At 34.7% G+C, this 22,816-nt stretch overlaps 1 long non-coding RNA gene across 1 annotated transcript in view; it reads right to left on the bottom strand.

Annotated features, from left to right (window-relative positions):
• LOC118747019 overlaps positions 1-20,928 on the bottom strand; it is a 38,191-nt gene extending 17,263 nt beyond the window's left edge. The window contains exon 1 of the long non-coding RNA XR_004993913.1: positions 20,877-20,928. This is a non-coding gene — a long non-coding RNA (uncharacterized LOC118747019). The remainder of the gene's footprint in view (positions 1-20,876) is intronic.
• Between the last annotated feature and the right edge of the window lie 1,888 nt (positions 20,929-22,816).

Raw genomic sequence — 22,816 nt, 5'->3', positions numbered from 1 at the left:
GTTAACTTTTCCAATTTCGAAAAGTGTAGTGCTAACTTGACACACGTGTCCGTTTTTACTTGCGTATACATATATACATACATACATATTTATGAATATGTATACATAGATGTACGTTGACATCGAAACCACATAGATTCCCCGAAGGAAGCGAAAGTTAGATGCAAAGTTGCAAATTACAGCTGTGTTGCACTCAATATCAGATTTATTTATGTGTAATGAATCGAAAGGCGATGATTATGGCATATGACAATACGTTGCAAGCTACTACAAGCACTGCAGTGCATGTACATATACAGTGACGAGCAAAACTGTAACATGATGTAACACTTTTTATTTCAGCCACCGCTATCTTTCATAGTTCCAACGACTTTCACACTTTTGTTCTATATTCTTATTGGTACATCCCTACTCCAGCTCTCATAACGATTTGAGGTCAATCCAACAACAATAAAAAAACCTGGAGACAAAAATGAAAGTTAAGGCAAATGTTACAGTTTTGCACTCATTCTCAGTTTTGCATTTTACAGTTATCTTTTGCTTAGTTGGAAGTCAGAAGACTTTTTTCTGTATTGTAATTTATTCAAGAAGTGATCACCAATAAATAATATGGTTAATCAGGAAACCTAAATGTAAATAATAGATTTACTGCGACAAGGCGGGACCGTAGGGAAAGTGGCAAAAATATGTGGAGTTTGCCACATGAAAATGTTAAGACTGAGAAAAAATATAGCCTAAGGTGTTACTAAGGACAAAGGAAGTCTGTCAAAATATATTACAGTCCGATATCTTGTGGACTTAGTAGCAAATAACGCTGCAGGCACTACTACAGAAGCGCTTAAGGTATTAAAATTGAATGCAAATCAGTAGATAGTGAGGCGAAAAGTTGCCAAATTGATCAAAATGGATCATAAAAGAAGAAAAAAGCAAATTTGATCAAAATACATGTGCGAGTGGGGCAGCGTTTTGCTGCATCGCGCGAAAACCGGACCGTTGCCTATTGGGATATGTTAGGCCTTACATAACGCAATAAAAAACACATTTTTAAGATTTAATTGAGGCTTATGTGGTCTGACAAGACTAAATTAATAGCTTTTAAGCAGATGGCCGGGCATGGTATTGGATCAAAGGCCCAAATTAAGCCTAAGCGCATCATGTAAGGCAAACTGTGAATCACAGTGGTCGGTCAATAATAGTTTGGGGTTGTATTTCAAAAATGTTGTTGATCCGTTTGTACGTATTATGCGTAAGGAACAGTATCTGTTCATATTTCAACAAAATTTGCAAGATGTAGTCGAAAAAATTAGAGTTTCTGCTGAAAAAGCAACCAAAACACACTGCACATGTTCGCAAAGACTGGAACAAAAGCAGAAATTTGCTAATTTGAAATGACCTCCACAATCCGAGGACATAAATCTCATCGAGAATTTCCGAAATCAACTAAAAGCGCATCTTACTAAGTATCCAAGTCCGTCCAATGGAGTACGTGAGCTGTGAAAGCAAACCAAGGATATATGGGAGGCTATACCTCCAGAATTTTTACAGACATGCACATTAGGTATGCCAAATTGCAACCAGAAACTAAATAAAGCAAAACCATACCGAACATTGTGTTAATAATTCTTTTTTTTTTGTGAAAATTGTCAAAAAGTTATTAAAAATACATGAGTGCAAAACTGTAACATATGCCTTAATTTACATTTTTGTCTGCTGGTTTCTTTAATGTTGTTGAATTGACTTCAAATCGTTATGACAGAGGAAGCAAAGATGTACCAATAAAAATACAGAACAACAGTATGAATGTCGTTAGAACTTGGAAAGATAGCGACAGCTGAAAGAAAAGGTGTTACTCCATGTTACAGTTTTGCTCGTCACTGTATATACAAAACTGTTCAATCTTATTTACCGATGGGGATTAGGTGCCAGTGGTTTTTAGAAAAGTTTCTCCAGTAAAAAACTTTCTCTTGCTGCCTTAAGTCATACTAAAGTCTAACAAAAAAAAAGCAAAGTTACTTTGTCAGTAGGTACTCGTGAAAGCAAGCAACTTTGCAAACAAAAAATATTAAGAACTGAATGTGCTAAACACAATGAACTGCTAATCTGCGAAAAGTTGGATTAAATGGTGACAATAGTTTAAATATTGCAACGCACAGACCAAAACGAAAGTGAAGTTAGTTAATCGCTTCTTTTTTTTTTAAATCAATAAAAAGAATTCGACAAGCAATGAAATTCACTTTTCTTTACTGTTATTGAAAATAATGAGTGATTCGTAAACTTTTAATAGAAATATAAACCGCGTTAATTTATTCATAACCACACGTATTTATAGAGCGATTTAGTAGCTAAAGTTTTCGCTCAGTTGCGCACCATTACTCAACTATGGGCATCATCAAATATGCATAACGAGCGGGCAAATATGTAAATGGAAATACACTCCATTGCAAAATTATAAATCCAGTACAAAAGTCTTGAAAACAGCCGTCACAATCAATATGGGTGAAGACTTTCTTCTATGACTTTTGCATGGTAAGAACTCTCTTCAAATAGAATGGTTAATTTTTTTAAAAAGGAAGTCAAAAAATCTAAAAGTTACTTGTTGCAAAACTATAAATCCAAAAAAAAAAAAATTCCAATAAAATTAGTAAAACATGTAAATATGTCCTTCTAATACCCTATTTGTGATCCATTGACTTTAATGAACTGAAATATGGGCTTCCTTATACAAACTTAGACATGATCTTCGGTAAAGCAGTATCTAGTTTATGCCACTCTCGCAAAATCACCAAATTAAGCCATATAACCAGTGTTGCCGCGAAACATTTTTAGTGGTAGCTAAATTCCAGCTAAAAAAGGGCTAAAAAAGAGCTAAAAATCGTTGTTGTGGCTAAAAATGGTAGCTAATTTTTTTTACCTACATCTTATATATAAAAATAAGTGCACTTTTTTGGTGTGACAATATAACTTAAGAAGGGCTTCACCGAATTCAACCAAATTTATGCGGCATATTCGGGCCATCATGCAGATATTTTATGTGGAGTTTGCTCAAATTTGGAAAGGGGCGTGGCATATGTATGTATCTTATGTATACAAATAAGTACACGTTTTTGGTGTGAGCTTATAACTTAAGAACGGCTTCACCGAATTCAACCAAATTTATACGGCATATTCAGGCTATCATGCATATGGTTTATGTGAAGTTTGCCCGAATTCGTAAAAGGGGGTGTGGCACCTTCCATACTAACTCAAATTTTGTTGTTGTATATCTCTTGAAATATTTGTCGTAGAGTACTGGAAGTTGGTATAGAGGTATAACAAATAATTCCATACTCATGGGTAAAAATGGGCGGTATTGGAAAAGAGGGCGTGGCACCTCACATCTTATATATAAAGAATAAGTGCAAGATTTCAACCAAATATATACGGCATAGTCGGGCTATTATGCAGATGGTTTGGGTTAAGTTTCCCCGAATTCCGAAAAGGGGGCGTGGCACCACCCATACTAACAAAAATTTTCTTCTGGTATATCTCTTGAAATATTTGTGGTAGATTACTGGAATTGGTAGCTATACGTGGCCTGTTCAAGAGTTGGCATTCCAAATTGTTTATTTATTCATACCCAAGATGGAAAAACAAAAAATTTTGTATATCCAAATGTGTTGGATTAAGATTTAAAATAAAGAATCAAAAATTTTGAAATAAAACAAATGATAAATTTTCATATAGAAAAATTCCAGGACTTTTCATTCGTTTTTCAATATTTGGTGTAGAGAAGCACACCGGGGTACTGCTAGTATAAATATGTAAGTATACACGCAAACATTTTCTATAATTACTGGTATAGAAAAACAATGAACTCTGAAAAGAATTAATATTTTATTCAACAAAAAACTTTTTGTGTAACATATAAAGCATATTAAGGGCCGCCAACTTACCTATTTTAATGTATAGTTAAATCGTTAACGGATAAGATAACGGCCCAGAAACGTAAGGAACATACATAGACATATGTATGTTTACTTGCCTTAAAGGAAAGGCGTTCGCTTTATGAGCGAAGAGTAAAATTCATGAAAATCATAAAAAAAAAAGTTTAATGTCAATGATGAATAAATTTTGAAAGGGCTAAAAAAAGGGCTAGGGGCAATTTCAAATTTTTGTGGCCAAAAGAAGAATTTGGTAGCCAAATTTAGCCACCAAAGGGCTAAAACGGCAACACTGCATATAACGTTTTCAAATTGGCAAATCCTCTGAGGATGGAGTCAAATACAGTAATGCCAACTTAGGAAGAATTTCCTTATTTTGGCGAAATTTGAGTTTCAATGGGAATGAAGGCATCATTACAATTTTTGGTGGATTTCATAAAGAGTAGAGCTCTTGTTAAAAATCTACTATTCGGTTAGTCGACTAGTCGATTAGCAAGTTTTTTGTCGCTCGATAGTCGAATAGCAATTATTCCGTCAACCACTCGAATTCGACTAACCGCTCAGTATGTAGTAGTCTAGCCGAAACTATTAGAATAGTAACAGTTTCTCACAATACAATTAATGGTGCGATTTATAAAACGTCGCAAAGTAGCATTTTTGGCAAAATGGCAACGTTGCAAACAAACTTTTATGAACGACCTATCGCAACTCCGGATTGCAAATGCAAAACTTTTTAACCTGAATTTTGCAAAAGCCCCGACAATTGTAACAACTTCGCGACGTTTTATGAATCCCACTATTGTTATTAGCGCGACTGGTTTTGTCAATAAAGGACCTACAAATATGTATTGTAAATATGTATTGCTTCAATTATTTTGAATGATTTGGCGAGCTTACAACAATTATGCCAGTATACGTAAGTTAAATATTTACTCAGTTACACAGGTATCTAAGAAAAATTTAATTAATAATAATTTTTTGTTCATACGTAATACATATTACAAGCAAGTTCAAGCTCACATTAGTAGTATTCGACATTTGAGAACTTATCGCTTGTTAGAGCACGCGTTTCTGAAAAATATTATTATTTTGGTTATAGGCAAACCAAAATCAGATTTCTTGCAAATGAGTTTTCCGGCAGCGCCGCTGACCGACTGCCGAGCACTTGGAAAATTTGAAATGCTATTTTCTCAAAATCACATTTTTCAATCTGGCCTTCAAGACACGTAGTAGGCTTTTAGCTTTGTAATGAGATTCTTTATAGAAATACGTACAGGTTTTTGGTTTATTTTTGACTTTTTATGACCTAAACTTAAAGTGGCCCATTCCAACAAAATTTATTTTAAAAAAATTCTACGCACTTCCTAAGCCAATATTATTTAGTTTTTCATTTTTTTTTTGTTTTTATAGCTCTAAAATTCCACGAAAAGTATGACCGGCCGCGGAGTAATCTTTTAAAAAGGTGACTTCAACAATTTTCTCTGTCGATAATATTTTGCATTTTTATTCCATAAAAAAATATTTTTTTTTGTGCTTAAATATACTCTGAATAACCTCTCCAAAAACAATTGGAATTTCATTTAAAATACTTCAAAAAAATGACTTAAAAAATATAATTTGTTCGACCATTAGGCTGGTGTTACCCCTTAAGGAGTGGTTAGCCTTCCTATAAATGTGTAAACATTGAGAGGGATTTGAAAAGGGCAATCTTGAAATTTTATTTTTGAGACGTTTGTAAAAAGATAAAAGCCTTGATTATAATTAAATAAGAATAGTGGTCCTTTAGAAATGGGATTTTAAATGTCTTTGAGGCTTAAACGTTACTTTTTTAATAAAGTTACTTTAAAATTTGCCCTTTCATTTTATTGATTTGAAATATAAAATACGGTTTCAAAATTAACATCTTGTATCAATTAACCAACCAACAATTTATATTCTAAATAAATTAACGTAGTTTATATTTAACAATAAGAATTTAATTTACTTTTTATTAAGAATCATAAAACTCCCGTGATATCACAGATTACACAATCGAAAACTAGTCTGAAATTCTATAAAAATTGGGCTGAAATTTCAACAGAAACGCAACACTGCTTGCGAGAGTACATTAATTCTCATAGCACGCCAGAGAGATTGGTATGTGTGTGGAACGTAAACTAAATATGAAATCGCATGCGAGTCACAATTTTGTTGATGCTAAAGTAGCATGCGATAATGCAATCAAAGCAAAGGCACAAGAGAAAAATAGCGTGTGAGAAAGTAAATGAAACATTTTCACTAAGTGCCACAAATTTTTAGGGGTGGAAATGGAAATGCTGATTGATAAAAGTAAAATGGAAGGAAAAACAATTTTGCCGGTAGTTGAAAATGAATAGAGAAATGTGATGATGATAAGAAAATGATGAATGAGAAAATTACGCTTGGTGAATGATTATGAATCGTACTTACAAATAAATATACATATGTACATTTGTTGGTTTTGGAATTTCGGAAATGGGAAATATTTTGGATGAAAATATTAAATACATATGACGCTGAATGAAGAGTGCTATTTAGTTGTGGTTTACGCGTGGCATTTGTAGATAGTGAGAACTGTATAAATTTTAGGTAGGTATGTATGTAAAAATTTTATATGTATATTATGTACATCATAAGTACTACGTATGTATTTATGTGCATATACATGTTAGTACATATTTATTACACGCAAGTAAAAAAAGAAAAATTCGCATTCAACTTCTATTTCTGTAAATATCAAAGGCCTTGACTTGAATGCTGTTGCCAGTTCTGTTGACTGTCTGCCGGCTCGGCGGACGTTCCCCATTTTCAATTAAATAAATGCAATTAAAAAGAGCTCTTTTCTTTTTTGTTGCTACAAATGAGCGCACATAAAAGCGAAATTAGCAGTCTCTACGAAATGAGGAAACACCAGAGAAGTGGCTTGGATATATGTTTGTATGTATATATGTATGTATGTATGTTCAAGTAATTAGTAGTGAACAAGAATTTAGTAATATTCGAGTTCAAAATGTTAATAAGTGGAAGCAGATGCAGCAAAGTCACGCAAACAATAACGGAACAACAAAGCATGTGTACAAAAACTTGCAAGAAAGTGAACACCAAAAAAAAAACAAATTAACAATGAAGCAGCTGAGAATCACTGAGAACGATAAGCTAATACTTAAGCGCGCTTATATCAAAGAAAAAATTAAGTACATAAGTACAAATCATAACCCTGTATACATACAAAGGTCAATTGACACCAAAGTGTTAGGTCGAATTTCCACTAGGCAAATGACAAAAAAATTAATAGCATTTAAAAAAGGCCATGTGGAAACAGACTATTTTTATGAACGTAATGGCGCAGGTATTCTTTTTTATGTCCAACCTTGTCATTAAAAATTGTGTCATTTAATGGCTAGTGGAAACTCAGCATTAGTCCGATGTTTGAGAAATGCAACGACTTTAAGGCGACCCGGAAACATACTAGGCGACAAATGAAAGTGTACACCTTGTCCTTATATAATATTAACAATTATTTTCACGAACAATTTTATGCATTAATTATTTATGAAAATTTAGTTCTTTCTATCACAAAAACCATATAAACCAAAGTTTCACACTTTATATAAAGTTCAGAAAAACTCAAAAAAATTTCATCAAAGTTTTCAACTTTTTATTCAGAATTTCTAGAAAATTTCCGAGTATGCAGTTTTGCAGCAAATTCAAATTTAGCGTTGATTTTTGAAAGTTGTTTAGGCTGCTTTTGCTGTTTATAACAAGTACAGTTTACAAAAACTGACGTTGATTTTTTGAAATTTTGTTGCTAATGCATTTTATTTTATAAGAAAGTCATGATTATATGGAAAAAAGTGTAAAAATCTGTCACCAAAAAAAAAATCAAAAAATCAACGGAATTTTTTAGCTGTCTGAAACTTGCACTTCATACGACTAAAATTGAATGGGCTACAAAACTGCATTTCCTAGAAATTCTGAATAAAACGTTTTTTTGAAGAAAAAAACCACGTATTAATGAAAATCCAATTTGTCTGATGGTTTGGTTTTGATAGTGAAAAATAAAAATATAAACACAGTTCTTCGATAGCATGCACTTGTCGTCCCACAGTTACGAAAACCTCAATCTATGAAATTATTTTAAAAACAAAGTGATTTCATGAGAAATCCACAGTAAAAAACCAATATCCCAGATTCATCATTAGCCAGTTTTTTTTCTCCTAGCACTTTCCGCGTTCTCGAATGAAATCCACAAAAAAAAATTCAGTGCATCGCATTATCATCGCTTTTCAAGGTCCATCTATAGTTAGCAAGCATGTGGAGGTTTGATTGCCTATCATACCACTTCTCCATAGTGGCTATGGCTTGGTGGAATCGTTCGCTATATAGTGTTTTTTTTTAAATAAGTTTTTTTATAATTTCTCGCCCTTTTCTGTGCAATCCATCGGCACGAGAATTGGATTTTCATTAATACGTGGTTCTTTTCTTCGGAAATGCTACGTCTAAATTCGGTTATTAAAATTTCTTTTTGAAATTTGCCATTTTCGCCATTTTTTGACACTTCAACAGTTTTTTGCTCAAAACCGGGACGTGTGGAAAAATTTGTAAATGCATATCAAATCAGCATAAACAAAAATCTATAAGAAATAAAATACGACCAAATTTTGTCGAACCGTGAATTAATGAAAAACAATTGTTCATGAAAATAATTGTGAATATTATTTTAAGAAAAGGTGTGCACTTTCCTTTGTCGCCTAGAGTATGCATGTCAAACAAACCAGATCAAAAAAATTATTTTACTACTTTGAATACAAAATATCTATCAGAAAATAACAAATAATTTTCGCTTCTCCATTTTAGGTATTTATAAAAAGCAAAGCTAAGATTTAAATTTGACTTTTGGCTGGAAAAGCTTAGAAGCGCGAAGAAACAGCGATGGAAAGTGCCGCGGAAATCCAGAAAAGTTCAATATATCACGAAAAAAATCCGAAATATCACGGAAAAGCTTGAAATATAAACATAAATATTCCGAAAAATTTCCAAGATTTTCCAAAAACGCTAAAAGTTACCTAAAAATATTGAACAATCCCGAAAAAAACCTAAAAAAAGGTACGAAAACTTTTGTTCATACTCTACGGTGATTCAAGGTTGATGCAGATCTTTGACAGCAATTATTTGTGATATGCTCATGTTTGGTACTACTGGCTTTGGCAAGCTTAGTCATGGAGAGATACGCAGTTGAACAGTAAAAGTGATCCAAGCGTTTTATGAAAATGGTCGTTCTGCAAGAAGTGTCTTTCGAAAATTCAGTGATTTTTTCGGTCAACATAACGGACCATCAGTCGCCAACACTGTTTCGGTACATGATAGCAAACCTTTTATATATTGAATTACTTAGATGACTGGTCCGTCCTCAGAGAATATCTGGTTTCAACAGGAAGATGACAATTGCCACGCAGCGCATGAAACAATTTCGCTATTGCTAACGAAGTGTCCAACACGCATTATCCGCCGAAACAATGGGGTAAAATGGTCGCCGAGGTCTTGCGACTTCACACCATTGGAATTCTTTATTAGGACTACGTAAAAGCTATGATCTATGCCAATAACCCCAACGCAATTCTAAAGCTGCAGAATGAAATCATAGCCTTATAAATGATATACAGAACGAACAATGTCATCGAAATTTTTGATATGCGCAGCATCCTGCGTTGCCAGAGGAGGCGTGGATATTGTGTTTCAAAACACGTTGAAATTAAAAAAAAAAAAATATTCGAAAAATTTTGTAGTTTTATTTATGAAAGAAATCTGCGATCTTATTTAATCACCCTGTATAAAGTAAACCTTAAAGATTGTTAAATTCGACATTTCTGTATTCTATGAATTTTGAGGAAATTAGAATGGCTCAGTATCGTGTTGGTATGTTTTCACATTTCTCTCTTTTTTTAATCTACACCTTTTAACCACCGAATACTTTGCTTACAGGGAAAATACAAGCTCTTAGCCACTTAACAATATAAAAATGAAGCTCTTCGCTCCTTTCTGGGTGTCTGCGTGAGGTTTACTGCGCCAGCCCGTAAAACATCAGGAGGTCCCAGTGTACAATGATAGTAACGGAGCTTGCAGTGTCCTAACAGGTATCCAGTGACAGACCCTACCGCCTTAGCTTAAGCGCTCGCTTAGTGGCTCTACAAGAGCGATTTTAAATCTCTTGGTAAGACAATCCCTTTGATATACGCAATATGGACGCGCCACAGAAGGCCTGCGTTCAGAGCTTATACCGAAGATCAAAATGTAATACAAAAAAAATTGCAGTGTACAGAATTATAGCAAAAGACAAAGAGTATGCTATCTGTATACCAAATTTGATCCACAGAGAGAGCTTTGAACAGATCACACACTCACTCACAAACTTTCACATTTAAATTGATTTTAAATTCCTACCTTGGTGGCAACCCTCGTCAAAAATATTTTCGGAATATATACAGCTTTCTTAAACTCCTCGTTTAATGCCCTTTAAAAAAAACATTATTTAACTTGCGAATTAAATTGATTTTGAGTTCCTAAACAGGTGGCATCGCTTTTAAAAATATTTTTGCAATAAAGATTTCTTAAACCTCACATGTTTTATACCCATAATAAAATATTCCGCTTAATTTTAATTTTTTTAATAGGTGGCAACCCTTTTTTTCAAAATAAATCATTTTAAGACCCCTTTCGTTTGGCACCGATATTGTTGTAATATCTTATTTAACTTATAAAATAAACGATTTAAACTTTCTTTACGGGAGGCAACCCCTTACTTATTTATTAAATGGTTTTAACTTTTGAAGAAGGTGGAAACTCCCCTAGAAATATGTCCTATAAATATGTATGTAAATTCTGGTTATATATACAAAGGCCGAATATTCGTGCTTTACAGGAGAACAAATATACTTGTGTGTATTGATTAATCTTGTCACTCATTTTGCTCTGAAATGAATCTCAGTTTTTGTAAGACTGTATTTTAGTAACTTTTTAATTTTGAAATTCAATGCAGGAACCACAAAAACAGACACAAATAAAACCAAATTTTAGAAATACTCGTAACTTCACTGACAAATATCTACCAACTAGTATGCACGTAAAAATTCGGAGAATGAAATACACACCACTGAAAAGTTTTAATATTTTCGCTATGGGAAAATGTACTCTATATTGGAAAACCACTTGTACACAGAAATAAACGGCACATACATATGTGGATACATGTGTATTCGGGTATGTGGACGGAAACGAAAGGTAAACAATATCTATTTGATATGGGGAAAATTAATTAAAATGAGTGCCAACAAAGTAGTTATTCAATAAGTGCCAAAATAAACGAAGTCGAAACAAAAACGCACAAATAAATCACAGCCACAAGGCAATGGCACACAACTATGGAAATCATGGTCACATCTGTTGGTATGTGTAGTCATTGCATTCATTAAACATACGGATGTGTGGTCTATAGGACCAGCAGAAAGTGATTTTAACAAATTTTCAACACGAAAATTTGGCGTTAGATTTAGCAAAACCTGGCCAAAGGCAGGAATGGATCAAGCAGAAGAGAGAGAAGAAGTGAAAAAAACAGGGACGGCAACAGTTAAAACTTTTATTAAAAAAATCGCTCTTTAACAATTATTTTTTTACTTTTATTTAATTACTCTATAAGTAACAGTTTTTTCTAATTTTTATTTATAAATTCAAAATAACAATTATATTTGATTTTTATCTGAATAATCTGTAAATAACAGTTATTTTTGATTTTTATATTATATGTCTTAGATAACAGTTATTGAAGACTTTTAATTATAAAAGTCATCGATATAAATCAGTCACTGACTTCTATTTTTAAAATCATACATATAACAGTCATTTGTACAAGTCATAGTAAACCTTTGTTTCCCAACACCTTCTTAACTGGGAAAAATGTTAATGGCTTTTATACGAATGATTTAAAAATAAAAGTCGGTGACTGATTTATATTGATGACTTTTAAAAGTAAAATTCACTGCCTGATTTTTTTATAAATAAAAGTCTTCAATAACTGTCATCTAAGACATATATTTTAAAAATCAAAAAATTAAGTGTTATTTTTGGATTCATAATATAAAAATCAAAAATAATTGTTATTTTTTTAATTTTGCATAAAAATTTCAAATAAAAATTTCAAATAATTCTCGGTTAAAAAAGAAATCGATTGGTATGTATCACTTAGTTGTAGAACATTTCCTTCATAGTGAATTTTACCATGACAGTTTTCATCAATAACTGTTATGTTCGGTCCCTACAAAAAAATAAAAAACTTTTCTGGATTATAAAAGACATAAACCCCTGAAACCTGAGTGGCAAAAAAATGAAGAGCAAAATTATAATTCACAAGGCCAGAGCATTTGTTGTCCACATCGATTTAAACTAGTAATTCTCCAAATAAAACTAGTTGGTTAACTAGTAAAATTAAAGCTAAGTACACTTAATCTTTAGGGTGCATATCGTACGTATTCGCATTTGTACACCAGTGTCGTACATTCCACCTCCACACAAACATAGTTACGAATCGGCAATTCGTTGCATACCTCACGGCGCCGAGGCACATGTATCTATGAGTGCTATTATATAATATGTCAGACGAATAATAAAGCAGCATAGTGGCTATTCAACAAACTCTGGGCAGCTGCAAATTGTGTTTGGGCGTTTTAATTTCATAGTTGCACGCAAGTGTGGTATCGTCATATTGGTTTTAGTTTTGTTATATTCACGAGTGCTGCTATTATTAATTAAATGAGTTAAACAGATGCACCTATGCAGAATAAAGTGCTCCAGTAAATATGATTTATTATGCGCATATGCATGCGAGATGGGTTTATTTTCATATTTATTGTGGAATAATTTGATGTATGTTTATGTATGGTGGGCATCTGTAACAATGGATAAAGTTCAGTGGAACAGATGGACTGCTTTACTCTCTTTATTCCCATAAACTCATGTTTGCTTATGAAAATCATGAGAGCTCATGCTATGATAATCTATTAGAGACAAAAAGTCTTAATAGGCAGGCGTACACCGTTTTCGAGTCACGCGTCATAAACTAAGCCAAGGCGCTTGGAAGACAACTGCAGATCAGCGGTGTAGGATCAGAGTCGCTTGTTGCCAGTTAAAAGGCAGCCATTGTACTCATCTTCTTCCCGACTCAACGTGTTGTACATTTTCTTCTTACTTTACAAATATTCTTGCAACTACGCTCTAGCCTCAAGGGGTGCAAGTGAACTAGACATTGTTCGGTAAGAGTTCTTATAAGGAAATACATTAATTTTCTGTTTAAACTTAAGAGCAACGATATGCGATTACTGCGATGGGTCAGTTAATCCTGGAGGTTACATTAAATTTGAGGTCAGCCTATTTTTTTGAACATTTCCTTACCCAGGACGAGATGTTTTGGGTTACTTAGCGAAAACTCTTCGATTCCCCAATATGGCGTCGGAACCAAAAAAGGCACAGACAAACGTTCCGTGGTAAAAGCTTCCAATTCATGAACACGATTTGCAGGAAGAAGAAAATAATTCTTAAGAACAAAGAGTAGCACCTATTTCCTTTCAAACTTACAAAATTACAGTTCTGCAAGCCAGAGCTAATAGTGTCAGCAACATGGGAAAACGATGTTATGGCCTCTTGCGAGGTAGTACAAATTGCCACAGAACTACATAGCCACAAATTCATTCAGATGGAGTCAAGCATTTGCTACCTCACTGAAGAGGCATAGTTCCTACAATTCCATGACTGCAGGCATACTTCAAGGCATTTTAATTTACAGCAATGAGGATACAACTGCGGCAACTACATAGTTAAAAGCGCATATATACAGCAGGAATACATCCATACATATGTATGTTGTTATAAGATTATTTGCAAGCACAAGGTAAGGTGTAAAGTTGAAAGGAAAACAGGAAGTATTGCAGGCAAACTATTACGGAAATGAGTTGAATGCAAACACATGTATGTATGTATGTATGTGTGTATGTATAGAAGGTGAAAAACAAGGCTGACTCTGCGCATATTGAAAATAATAGCAACAGGATGTAAGTATGTAGTACAAATGTGAGTAAAAAAAAAATAAGTAGGTAAGTACATGTGTATGAAGTTTGTGAAAAGGTAAGGAGCTGTTGACGTTACGTCGCAATAATAATAGATGACCTAGCGAGAGCCGAACATATGCAAAATGTAATATACTCGTAGAAGTAAATGGGTAAATGCGGAAGAGGAAATGTTGTCGGCGGCAACAAGACGGACGTTCTGTAAGCAAACATGTTAAGCACGCCTTGAGGTATGCAACGCCTAGCTAGCGGCAATGCAGTGCAATATTTTCAGAGCACCAGTAGTAGTAGTGCACAACGAAACTCGTAAAACTAAATCATTTAAAATGTGTGATCCTGTCTAAGTTAAATTTATATGTTCAACTTTGTCTCAGTTTTTTTTTTTTTTTTTTTTTTAAGTTTTTAAACACATTTGAGTGCAAGTTATTTAAAAGTAAAGCACATAAATTGCTGCATGCCGCCTAAAAGCTTGCCACATTTTAAGGCATTTTTGACGCCACATTTATTTTGTTTTTAGTTGCGCATGCAGAGTAAAATATTCGCGTATGGGGGGAAAAAAAAACAAACAAAAAATGTCGCCGGTCGTCGAATTCCGTTCAAGGTGAAGTTCCACGGTTTTTTTGTTTCTTTTGTTCTGTGGAGACTGGTTTTTGTGTTTTGTCTTTTTATTTATTTGTTTTAATTTTATTTTCTAGGCGCAAAACCTTTTGTGAAAACGTGCGAAATTTCTTTGTAGCCATAAAAGTTGTGTGTGCTTATTTATAAGCACAAGTGTGCATTCTTTAGAGTCCACTTAAGATAAACAAGAATATGCGGGATTTTGTATAAGGAGGAAATCCCAAGACTAGAGTATCAAAACAAAATTGTAAATTTTGTTTATACATAAATTCGTATGTACATTAAAGTGGTCCAATTTTTTTATGGAGAACAAAATTTTCCTCCTAGAAAACGGGGCACCAACTTGCAGTTTGCTACTGCAACCAATACAGGGTGCTCAAAGACGGGCGGGACTTTTGGAGGAGGGGTGCGGTGAACTTCTTTACGGATGGATCGAAACTGGACGGCAGGCTTGGTGGAGCGGTCTTCTGCCGAGAGCTTTCCGTCAGAACAAAGTTCAGGCTCCCGGACTCCTGCAGTGTATTCCAGGCGGAAGTAGCTGCTATCAAGGAGGCGGTGGATTCACTGCTAAGCAGCGTTATAACTGTCAGGGAAGTGAGCGTATATTCTGATAGCGCCTATCAGTGTCTTGAGTTCGTTAGAGTTGCGCTCTAACTTGGTTAAGAAATGTCTGCTCTCTCTTTTGGCCGCGTTGGAATACTTCTGCATTAGGCTTATTTGAGATCCGGGTCACAGCGACATTGGTGGAAACTGCGTGGCTGACGAGCTAGCCAGGGAAGGAACCCGTGAAACGTTATCACCGGATAAAGAGCGGCTGGGGGTGTCATTGATCTAGATGGGCCTCATGTCTGCTCAGCGAACGCTGGTCGAATACCACGACATGCGCGATCGCAAGGTCCTTTTGGCCGATGGTGGACCGAGGCGGTCGAGGGCACTCCTCGCACTCACAAAGCCACAGCTCTCACTTCTAGTGGGGGTTTCAACGGGTCAATGTCCTATCAGTATTTAGGCAGTAAGGCTGAACATTCTACTGGACCACTTATGTCGCAGTTGCCTGGAAGAGGACGAGGTAGGATCACCTCAACACTACCTTCTTAGGTGCCCAACGTTTGCGAGACTAAGGTTGAAGTACTTTGGCTCTCGCTTTAAAAATAGCCCCGAGATATGAAAATAATTCTAAAAGGCGTCTCAATATGTAATTCCAGACCAGAAAGTCTCTTATATAAATTCGGGATATCGTCTGACTCTTCGGGACACCTGATCCTTGGGTGAGATGCAGTATCGATAAGACGATTGAAAAATACCTCGGGTCATTAAGCCCTGAGCCAAAACACACAAACGCGCTGTAACCAAATAACTTAATGCTTTGGCATATCTCAACCAACGGCTCTCCCTAATAAGCGAAGTAAGGGACATCGGTCTACCGACGGGAAAGTCTGGCAGTACTACCATCTACGACGAAGGCTTGAAAATGGGGAATGCAAATGGACTCAACTCGGGAACTTGCAGGTCAGGTATTCATATTGTTCGCCTCACAGCTGATATTATTTTCGAAGCAAATAATTTTTGCCATAGATAAGGCAACTACTAAAGTTGCGAATTGTTCGGGAATGACACGCTTCGTTGGCATTCCGGGTTTAAGTCAACGTCACGCTTTTTGGAGGAAAGGAAACAGCTGATGCGATAACAAAATATGGTTCATAAGTGAAAAGCTCGACGTCGTCACATATGTGGATTGACCTACAATTATAAGCCGCCTCCGACCGACCTTCTCATGACAAAACCATGCTCGAAAATTCGCCTTTGCTTGCCTAGGGACGATCGGTACAAAAATCTTTATTTTTTTATTAAAAAGTTATAAAGAAAACTCGATTTTGGACAAGTCAGGGAATAAAATTTCTCTCTCGGAGCCAGCTTCCAAAGAAAGGCTTAAGGAAGTAAGCTTCGCGAGCCAGCCTAATTTATATACATATACATATAGCCAGGGTTCGTCCCTGTAAAGCACATTACTCGCTCAATTTTTTTAGAACTTGCACTCGTGCACCCATGTAAATATGTATGTAGCATATATCTACACCAATATGGCAAGTTGCCCAATTCACACACATATGTACGCACATGCGCCCATACAAGTATCTATGCTTTACACTAACCAGAGACTAATGCCCAGACACGCTAGCGCCAGCCAAACAGGCAACCGACCGACCACTCAGTCAGTCAAGGTAGGGCTTCTGGTCGTTGTCGATGGTATGCCATAGCCAACATTCACAAGTGAAACAGCGAAATTGAACATAAGAGTGGCGTCGGTCGAATTGAAGGACCTGCCACATACCCCAAAGGTCGACAAATGTCTAGTGGTAGTAGTAGGTCGGGGGGGGGTCGCTCCTTTACCAAACAACCGACAAGTGTCCTTTGCGTTGTTGTGAATGTCTGGTGCCAGACGCTTGGTTTATGTAAACATACGAGTACACACATATGTATGTACATATAGGACTTTATATTTGTATTTAACCACAGATGTAGCTTCATGGCATACGCACTACGCTTATTGGAAATTTCACATGTTTCTGCCATCAGAATTGAACTTTTCCTCTTTATTTATTCAAACATTTACTTCGCATTAAAGCGGCTTTAACGAATATATTTTTTTCGCTTCATTATGGGGAAAGTGTATATTTGTTCAGAACAATTTAACAGCTTGTATACAAAAGATATATCAATAAAATAACTTATCATTATGGCAATGCCTGAATAAAGAAGAGTTCAATGTACAGCAAAGGAATTTATTTCGAATTAATACAGAATGACGACGATCGATTTTTGCTGCGGATTGATACCACTGGGGCCTCAATTGAAAAAAAAAAATCAGAAACAAGAAAATTAAGATAGTTTTCATACTTATTTGGTCTACGCTTAAAAAAAATTGTCATGTTATTTACATAGAAATTTTCAAATGATCACCGACACCTATGAAAATTGGAATACAAATATTTCCAAATGGGAGAATTTTCTACTCAGTAAATAGGTCATTTTAAGGCCATTGATTCACCTAATTGGGTCACCCTAATGTATGAATTAGCAATGTGCTCCTGAGTTTGTGAAAATCCTTGAATTTCCTCTTCCATAATTATGAGGTAATGCAGTTGGGACTTGTGTTGATGTTGAACATTACTGCATGTATTCCGATGCCGGAAATCGCGTGGCCAGAAAGGCCTATCTACCTAAGAGTCACTATGCCCAAAAGTAGACCACATGTAGCGACAAATCACTACTAGTGCCCTGTTAAATGACAAGTCTTCTTGATTAAAAAAAAGTAAGTGCGCCTAGGCCACACTAGAGAAGTGAAACAAATTCGATAAAAACATCGATAGCCAAATCGATAAAAATATCAATAACGAAATCAATAAAAATATCGATAACAAAATCAATAAAAGTATCGATACCCAAACCGATAAATAATCCGATTAAAAATATCGATAACAAAATCGATAAAATGTCGATATCAAAAACGATAACAAAATCGATAAAAACATCGATACCCAAATCGATAAAGTGCCGATAACAAAATCGATAAAAATATCGATACCCAAATCGATAAAAAATATCAATAAAAAATCGATAAATAATCCTATTAAACTAATACCATTTGCATACATTTAAGAAGTACTTGATTCCGTCCCAAACATGTCCGTGTCTTCCGTGTAGAAGTTTCTTTATGTATTGTAATAAATCATCATTTGCTTTAGGAGTTTTCGCACAACTTTATATTCATACCTTGGAAAGAGTGGAAAATATATTCATTCATGCATTTTATTTCTGTGTGAATATGCCAATAATTCCGACTATATGAACTTCTACATATATCTAGCATTTAGTGCCTCATAAATATTTGATACATTGCCCATAATCACTTTGTCTCAAACGATTTATTACAGAACACCTTTATTCAGTGCGTATATGAGACTAATAAAATGCATACGTTTGTTTACCCACACAATCGACGTACTGAATCACATTCACGTAGGCATGGGAAGATAACAGAGCGGCAATGAACACAAACGAGTAGTAAACCACAGCCATAAAAGGACATAATTCCGATATAAATCGGTTCAAATTTTGTCGGCTGCCGAGTAAATTGAATGCTAGGTAAGTAATATTTTTTGCACAAAATAGCAGGCAAAAAAAAATTGTGTATGTACATTAGAGTGGTCCAAAAAAATTAAAGTCGCAATTTTGATGCTTTTACTCTCGCTTATTGTTCTTTATCCAAAAAATATACCCCATTTTTTTAACCGACTTCCAAAAAAGGAGGAGGTTATCAGTTCGTCGGAATATATATTTTTTTTTTATGTATGTTACCGCATAACTTTGGACCACGTCAACCGATTTCGATAATTTTTTGCATCGGAAAGGTAGTGTCTCAGAGGTGGTCCCACACTAATCTGGTCAAGATCCGATCAGCGGATCATGAGATATATATATATATTTTTTTTATATGAGAGCTGAAGTCGGTTTTTTTTGCTAAAAATTACTTGTTTTTTTATCAACAAATATGTAGAGGTCGCTCAAAGCGCTCACAGTTTTCCACGTATTTTATATCGAAAAACAAACAAGTTGTCGTAGAACTGGTGTAGAATTCTTCAAAATCAATATTTTCGATCGGAAGACTCTGGTTCTCTTCAGGAGACTTCCAATAATAATACCAAATTGTTTATTTAACCAGTTTTTAATATTAAAGATTTTTTATTGGTACCCTTATTGAATTTTCTGGGCTTTTAAGCGAACCTATAAATTACAGTTACTATGAAAAGATGGTTAAAAGAACAATAAGATATTATTACTGGAAATCTCCAGAAGAAAAACAGAGTTTTTCGATAGAAAAATATTGATTTTCGAGAATTCTATACCATTTCTCCGAAAAGTTTTTTTCCCATATAGTAAAATATATGAAAAACTTAGAGCGCTTTGAGCGGCCTCTAAATATTATTGACTTCAAAATAAAAAATAAGGGCATGTTTTTCGGTATAGAAAAATCCTATCGGGTGAGAGCATAAAAAATCCGACTTTGCTTTTTCACATGCATTTTTGGACTACTCTAATGTAAATACATACATACAAGCTATACATTCGAATTTATTCAGTGATCGAAAATTGGAAAGTGAGCAAATGGCAGATGATAAAGTGAATTTAAAGACACTGAGTGCAAGTGAAAGCCCATTAAAAAGAGATTTTCATTGAAAACTGTAAATTTATGGTTTTAAAGTTAGTGAAAATAAACCTAGCCAAAGCGCTTTGCAAGCAAAGCAAAGCAATGGAAATACGAAAGAAGTAGGAATACGAAAAGTAAGCCAATTTATCAATTATTTCAAATTTGCATAGGAAACGGGAAAAATGCAAGTCCAGTAAAATTTATGGATGCATTTTTGTATTCGCAATGGAGTAAGCAATTGCAGTTTGAAAATTTTCTCTTAGTAAATGACAAAAAAATTTGAATGCAGATACAAAATATGAGCACAATTTGCACTTTGTTGGTACTTCTTGCATTCCATATTTTCTAGCAAGCAAGTCTTCGTAGTCCAACAAGCGCACGAGCAAATTAAATGAACAAAGAACGCCATTTATTCGCAATGAATACAATTCATCAGATACAATAAATCGGTTGGCCCTAGTTTTATAAGTGCTTTTGAAAGAAAACAAAAAAAAAATATCTGCCTGGCAAGCAAAGGAATGCAGCTTCTTCATTTAGAAGTATGTATGTAAGTAGCAGGAACAAGATTCTATTAAGTATATTTGTATGCTGCGGTTGTACGGCTGACAGGCATTAGCCTGCAACTGCGTTAATCAAAACCGCAAAATCTGCCAACATAAATGAGGGAAAATAAAGCACACAGATGATGATCATAAAGCACAAGTAAGAAGAAGTATCCGTATAAAAATGTATAAAAAATAAATTATTACAGTTATAAAAATTGTGCAATATTTGCTCTACGACTTAGTCCGGCACCCACTGCAACTGTAACATTAACGATGCGGTTTGAACTTTAATAATGATGGATTCGTAAGTAGAGAAATATGGCAGGCAATTTTATGTGCAGCATAGGGTAGCTGCTATAAAATAATGGACTACAAAAGAGGACAACATCACTTTTATGACGGTGATGAAACACAGAAAACGAAAAATATAAAAAGTAGGAGGAATCAGACTTACGGGTTTGCAATGTGGAGAATTGTGGATTTTGGTGGTTTGGGGACAACTCACCTGAAAAGAGAAAAGGTGAAGAAATGCATTAGGTTTATGAATGCGTACTATTATAGAAAATATATACTTACAAATATTGTGTAAAAAATATCCTTATACTTGTAAATCAAATATAAAAAAAGAGAGGGTTGGAACTTCAGTGTGTCAAATAATGTAATAGCTTAGGTTATACTAATACATCTGAGCTTCAGGTTTTTTTTTGTTTTGGGAAACCATCTTACATATCCACAAGTTTTAAATAATCTTTACGCTTTCAATTGCGTCTCACATTCCCCACGCTTATCGATGACATTACCGATACATCTATCAACATTGATGACTTTATCGACTTAATCAGTGATATTGTCATTGTTATACTTATCGATATTGTTATCAATATTTTAAGAGATACATATACATATTTATCGATAAACTTTTCGATACACTCATATTTGTCGGGAAAGTTTCCAATATATATTTCGATATCGATATTTTTAGCGAAATGTTTCTTAATGAAGTCTCCGGCTACATTTATTTATAAAAAAAACAACAAACAAAGTTTTACGCGAAAAACGCTGTGAATATTAAAAAAAATAAAATAAACATGTGAACGCTTGGGTGAGTCACTGTATGTACATTTGAAACTTTATACAGTCCATATCGACACCTTTGCGCAAAATTATCGTATGTAACATTTTCTACGAAATTCACTTTTTGATGCAACTTTGGGCGGTCTTAAAAAGTTTTCTGAGATAGGGCGTTTTCGAACTGGCTGCCGAGATCGAGGTCGATCTTCACCTCAGGTATCGATATATGTATAAGTAATAATAATAATAATCCCAACGGTTTTTACCCTCCATTCCCGCCCATCCGCACGAGGGGCGCAGTCCGCATGACGTACGGAACCAATATTTTAAATTTTTGTGCCGAGTCACGATAGGCAGGAGTTTGTTAAGTGTCGAGATCTAAAACTGTTCAGCTACAGAACTAAATTCATCAGCTGATTTTATGTATTTATGTCAATAATTCACTTATTGAGAGAGGAGAGTATCGCTTTCTTAATGCTGAAAAGCGGATCTGATATATCAAACGTGCTGGAATGAGAGTTAAAATCCTGGCATAAGCAACGGAGTGGGTCGTGCAATTCAAAATTGGTTTTACAAGCTTTCAGAAATATGGGACAAAAGTGTCTTGATACGCGTGAGGAAACATTAAAGCTTACATCAGCCAGAAGAGACGGACTTGAAATTGAGCCTGTCAGTAATTTAACCATAAAAATTATACCAAGCATTTCCCTGCGACTGGCAAGTGTAGGAAGGTTAATAAGTTTTAAGCGACTCGTATAAGGTGGAAGACTATATTGAGAATCCCATCGGAAATTTCTTAAAGCAAAAAGTAGGAATTGTTTTTGAATTGATTCTATCTTGTCTGAGTAAATTTGATACCTTGGATTCCAAACCACCGAGCCGTATTCCAGAATCGGCCTAACTAATGTTGTAAACAGGGTTTTAGTGATATAAGGGTCACTAAATTCTTTTGACCATCGTTTCACAAATGCAAGTACACCTTTAGCCTTGTTGACTGTCACATTAATGTGAAGATTAAAATTAAGCTTAGGATCCATTGTGATACCAAGGTCCACAAAATTGTATACCTGTTCCAGGTTATGGTTACCTATTATATAAGAAACTGGCAGAACAGCTCTTCGCGAGAAGCACATTACTTTACATTTCTTAAGATTTAGAGGCATAAGATTTACTTTACACCAGTAAGCCATGCTGTTTAAGTCTGACTGTAGCAAAGACCTTTCTTTAATTGAAACGTACGATTTATAAAGTTTTACATCATCTGCATGCATTAAATTTTTGGAGAATTTTATATCTGTAGAAATATCGTTTATAAAAAGCAAG

Source organism: Rhagoletis pomonella, unplaced genomic scaffold (genome assembly GCF_013731165.1).
Source record: "Rhagoletis pomonella isolate Grant_MI unplaced genomic scaffold, Rhpom_1.0 Rhpom_scaffold_00011, whole genome shotgun sequence".
Taxonomy (NCBI): Eukaryota; Metazoa; Arthropoda; class Insecta; order Diptera; family Tephritidae; genus Rhagoletis; species Rhagoletis pomonella.
The sequence above is the reverse complement of the archived record's forward strand: the minus strand, read 5'-3'. Positions and strand labels throughout refer to the sequence as shown.